Raw genomic sequence first — 6,000 nt, 5'->3', positions numbered from 1 at the left:
GTCCCCTGTGGTGGCAGACCTAACTATGAAGTGAATCCAAATTATAACAACTGCAGCTTATTTTCCCCGCAAACTAATCACGCGAAAACTCTGAATCTTGTGTCACTTCTCAACTTAATCCCCTAACAGCAAATACATACACGGCTCATTCAATAATTAGAGAGACAAATTGATCTGGAGAAAAAAGCGTTTATTTTTACAAAGTAATACTTTTTCTACTTTTCAACATAATCCCGTTGAACATTCATGCACTTGTTCCAACAGGCTACAAGCTTTTTTTCTTATGGCTACAAAGAACTCTTTATGTTGATGTTTGAACCAATTTCACGCAAACTTTTTCACATACTCATTGCCCTGGAACCTCTTCCCACGTAATGCCTCCTTCAGTGCACCAAAAAGATGGAGATCACTAGTTGCTAATTCAGGACTGTGAGAAGGATGAGGCAGTACTTCTCAGCCCATTTTGTCGATGGTTTCGCGGGTTAGTTGAGCAATATGAGGACATGCATTGTCTTGCTGGAGAATCACACCTCTCTTCTGAGATCCATGATGTCTCTCTCTCATGTCTGGCTTCACCTTGTTTAAAAGCCAATCCGAGTAGCATTGGCTGTTCATTATACTCTGCTTTTCGGGATTGTTACGAAAAACTGGACCTTCAGCATCCCAAAACACCGTCAACATTTTTCCTGCTTATGCTTGCATTTCGAATTTTTTCTTGACACGTGAGTCAGTGTGCTTCCACTTCATTCTTTGTCTTTTTGATTCTGTCTCATAATAATGAACACAAGTTTCATCACAAGATAAAATTTTGTTCAGGAAGTGCTCACCTTCTATTTTATAATGTTCCTTTAGTTCTGTGCACACTCTCAATCTTGTTTCCATTGTAGCCACGTCAACTCCTTTGGGACCCATCTTGCACATGTTTTGCGGTACTTCAGCTTGTTACAGATAACGTCATGAACTGTGTGGTGTCACCGCCAGACACCACACTTGCTAGGTGGTAGCCTTTAAATCGGCCGCGGTCCGGTAGTATACGTCGGACCCGCGTGTCGCCACTATCAGTGATTGCAGACCGAGCGCCGCCACACGGCAGGTCTAGAGAGACTTCCTAGCACTCGCCCCAGTTGTACAGCCGACTTTGCTAGCAATGGTTCACTGACAAATTACGCTCTCATTTGCCGAGACGATAGTTAGCATAGCCTTCAGCTACGTCATTTGCTACGACCTAGCAAGGCGCCATTATCAATTGCTATTTATCTTGTGATGCATGTACCGTCAGACCGATGTTCACCAATTATGGATTAAAGTTAAGTATTCCAACAGCTACGTACTTTATTTGCTAGACTCAAATCCTTTAACTGTTGCGTGAGCTTAAACGCGTGCCTTTCGGCTTCACCTCCTAGTGGCTTGGCTGTCTTGCCAACTCACAACAAACTGTACCAGTACTAACTTCTACCTTATCAACTATTATTTCCACAGTCACATGGCGGTCGGTACGGATAATGTCATCAACTCGACTTTCAAGTGAGGGAGCTGAAACTGCAACTGGTCAGCCAGAACGGTGTTTGTCAGTTGCTGAGTAGTGACCATTTTTGAGCTGCTCTACCCACTTGTAAAAATTTGCATGATTCATACAACCTTCACCATAAACTTTTATATTCACTGTTTTCTCACCTTCAACAAGTAAAAAACTAATAACAGGACGTTCTTCCACTAATGTGGATGTTTCAAGTGGACTCGCTATCTTGAAATGTATTTTTGAGGTTATAATCAAAAGAATGTTGATATCTCAGCTGATTAGGGCTCATTTCAGTGATGCCAACTTAAAGCCATAAAAGTACCAAACCTGCCCTACTAACAGTTTTTTTCCCCAGACCAATTATTGATTGACCCTCGTATTTTTCAGAAGACTGACGCCTCGATTCTGCGGCTATGCAAACGACTCTTTAGGAGTCTGGTTTAACCACTGGAAAATCGCTGAGGCAGTCACGACACAGCTAGTGATTTTGTGACCATGGAGAATGACTTACATCGTTTGAAACAGTCAAAAGTCGGTTAGAGCCAGGTCAGGTGGGTAAGTGCACAAGAAATTAGTTCCAAGGTGTTGTCACAAAGGAACTGCAGTCTCGTGTTCGCCCATTACGCTGGTGCACTTACTTGGTGAAAGAGCACATGTGCCGCCTGTTCTGGTCGATTGTCATGTAATGCTGGAAGGAGCTCGTTTTTCAAAACATCTTGGTAGGATGCATTTGTCATCACTGTGCCCTTTCGAGTGCGATAAATAAAAATTACGTCACTACTGTCACAAAACATTGCTACCATCATTTTTTTCACCACTGGCACTTCCTCACTTTTTTATGACAGTGAGTGTGTATGCTTCCATTGAGCTGACTGGTACTTCATTTCAGGATTGAAAAATGGCATCCATATCCATTGTCACAATCGATGAAAAGAAAACCTCACTCATTCCATCGTTAGGCATTAACATTGCCTGCAACATCAGACTTGTGCAACCTTGTGGTCATCTATCAGCATTGGTGGCGCCCATCCGGAGGACACTTCTCGCGTTTTCAGACCTTCCTGCAGGTTTATGTACACAGATACCACATACACTATGTGATCAAAAGTATCTGGACACCTGGTTGAAAATGACTTACAAGTTCGTGGCGCTCTCCATCGGTAATGCTGGAATTCAATATTGATGATAGTTTCCACTCTCGTAGGTATACGCTCAATCAGTTGCTGGAACGTTTCTTTGGGAATTGCAGCCTATTCTTTTCGGAGTGCTGTACTGAGAAGAGGTATCGATGTCGGTGGGTGAGGCCTGGCACGAAGTCGGCGTTCCAAAACATCCCAAAGTTGTTCTATAGGATTCAGGTCAGGACTCTGTGCACGCCAGTCCTTTACAGGGATGTTATTGTCGTGTAACCACTCCACCATAGGCCATTCATTATGAACAGGTGCTCGATCGTGTTGAAAGATGCAGTCACCATCCCAGAATTGCTCTTTAACAGTGGGAAGCAAGAAGGTGCATAAAACATCAATGTGGGCCTGTGCTGTGATATTACCACGCAAAACAACAAGGTGTGCAAGCCCCCTCCATGAAAAACACGACCACACCATAACACCACCACCTCTGAATTTTACTGTTGGCACTACACACGCTGGTAGATGGCGTTCACCAGGCATTCGCCATACCCACACCCTGCCATCGGATCGCCACATTGTGTACCAAGCGAGGCATCGTTTGGCATTTACTGGCGTGATATGTGGCTTGTGTGGCTTATGACGGCTCGACCATGAAAGCCGCCTGTCATAGTACATGCAGTGGACCCTGATGCAGTTTGGAATTCCTTTGTGATGGTCTGGATAGATGACTGCCTATTACATATTACGACCCTTTTCAACTGTCAGTGGTCTCTGTCAGTCAACAGACGAGGTCGGCCTGTATGCTTTTGTGCTGTACGTGTCCCTTCACGTTTGCGCTTCACTATCACATCAGAAACAGTGGACCTAGGGATCTTTAGGAGTGTGGAAATCTCACATACAGACGTGTGACACAGGTGACGCCCAATCACCTGACCACGTTCGAAGTCTATGAGTTCTGTAGAGCGCCCCATTCCACTCTCTCACGACGTCTAACGGCTACTAATGTCGTGATGTGGAGCACCTGGTAGTAGGTGGCAGCACAATGCACCTAATATGAAAAACTTATGTTTTTCGGCGTGTCCAGATACTTTTGATCACATAGAGTAAATACGTACTTCGGTAGTGATGTGTTTCACGTTCATTCAGTGATCCTCCAAGACAAATGTCTGCACTCACTCATTTATGTCCTCAGACTGGCTAGTGTGAGGCTGTGATTTTCTCAATTTGTTGTATGAAATGCTGCCTTCTCTGAACCGCCACACCCATTAATGCAAATGAGGCACATCTGTGACACCATCACCTCACGTTTCACTTATCTGGCTATGAATTTCAGTCAGTGTCACACCAAGCAAATGGGTAAAGCAAGTGATTACATCCAATTCTTTTAACGAAAACAAGACATTTTAAGCATTAAGTAAGTCCTTATTCTCGCTACATTCGGATGATAGCATCTCCTTTTTCCACACGGATTAATGACACGAGAATATTAAACGTGTGTCACTTCTCGATGTAATCTACCAGCAGCCGTAAACGTTTTTCACAACATTGACGCCATGATTCTGTGAATGCTACAAACACTTCTGTAGTATTCTCGTTTTCCCACTGGAAAATCAGTGATGTAAACACGACATGGCTAATGAATATATGACCATGGAGATCGTTATTCATCGTTGGTAACAGCCAAAATCCAGTAGAAGCCAGGTCAAGTGAGTGAGGATCACGAGGAATCAGTTCCAAAATGTTCTCATGAAGAGACTACAGTGTCATATTCGCCCGATGTGCTGGTGCGGTGTCATGGTGAAAGAGCACTGTTGCAGCCTGTTCTGGCCTTTTCATGCACTCTTCTCTCTACTCTGCAAAACAGCATGATAGAGAGTACGTTCCATTGTGCCAGTTATTAGGGTTTCTTCCTGTTCACTATAGAGCCTGGGAGAAATAATTGTTTGAATGCCATTGTGTATGCTTTAATTTTTCCAAGCCTGCTCTCACGATCCCTTTGTGAGTGATATGCAGGGGGTTGTAGTATATACCTGGAATCATCATGGAATCGTCTCTTGAAACTTTCGATAGCTTACATCTATCTTCAAGGGTTTTCCAGTTCAGTTTCTTCTGCATTTCTGTGTCACTCCCCCATGGGTCAAAAAAACTTGTGAACATTCATGCAGCCCTTCTCTGTATATGTTCAGTATTTCCTGTTAGTTCTATTTGATATAGGTCCTACGCACTTGAGCAGTATTCTAGAATGGGTCGTACGAGTAATTCTGGAAGGAGCTCGTTTTTCAAAACATGTTGGTAGGTTGCACCTGTAACCACAGTGCCCTTTGGAGTGTAGTGAAGTAAGAATACTTCCTCAAAAAAATTTTGAGATGGTTAATGTGTGTGGTTCCATTTACCTGACTGGTGCGTCGTTTCAAGATAGGAAATCCATGTCTGTCACAATCGATGAAACGAATTTCTCATTCATGCCATAACTATGGTGGCTGGTCATAACTATGCAGCCCCACATTGCTTATCGTATGGCATGTGGCATCCTTTGTAGTCATAGCTGTGTATCATTTCTAATAATGCACAAAGCATCAATAAAATAAGTCGTTTTTGCATCCCAAAGAAAACTGACCACAAACCTTCCTGGCATGTGAAGTGGATGATGATTGCTGATTCCTTTCCGCCATGTCTCGTCTATGGAAAAAAAAAAAATCAGTTGGATTTTGTTTTGAAATCAGCCAGACATTGTTAACAAAATGATTGTAATATTCATTCCTGGTCATCAAATGCTGCGTATAGGAGATGCATTCAAGTTATAATACCTCTGATATTTCTTAGTCATAAACAAACCATACAATAACTTTGAAACTTGTCCCCCTTCTTGTCACAATCTCCCTACCGTTGTATGCATTTTTCACAACATCGACAATTCCGTGGCCGCTACGCACGCTTGTTTAGGAAACCGGCTTAAGCACTGAAAAACAGTTGAAGCTGATGCAATAGCGGTACGACTTGTGAATGGGAAACCACGGGGAGTTTATAAACTTCAAAGTTGTTGTCACGAAAAAACAGCTCTGTCACATTCATCCAATGTGCTGGTGCGTTGTCTTGGTGAAAAAGCCCATGTGCAGCCATTGAAAATGTCTCCATTTTAAGTATCAAAAACAGTCCTCATTCTCGCTGCTGCCATTAAAGGTCTGTGTCCAATACAGTGCTGCCACCTGTCACGCTTTCAGAACGTGTTCAAACGTATTTTAAATCGAACTGCACGTTTCTGTGTTTGGAGTCCCGATAAAAGAAATAGGAGGCGTTAGAATTTCAGTGCACCTCGTAACTCACACGTGCAGAAACTTCCATACACATTTT

This window comes from Schistocerca americana, chromosome 10 (assembly GCF_021461395.2).
Source record: "Schistocerca americana isolate TAMUIC-IGC-003095 chromosome 10, iqSchAmer2.1, whole genome shotgun sequence".
Taxonomy (NCBI): domain Eukaryota; kingdom Metazoa; phylum Arthropoda; class Insecta; order Orthoptera; family Acrididae; genus Schistocerca; species Schistocerca americana.
This window is presented reverse-complemented; position numbering follows the sequence as displayed.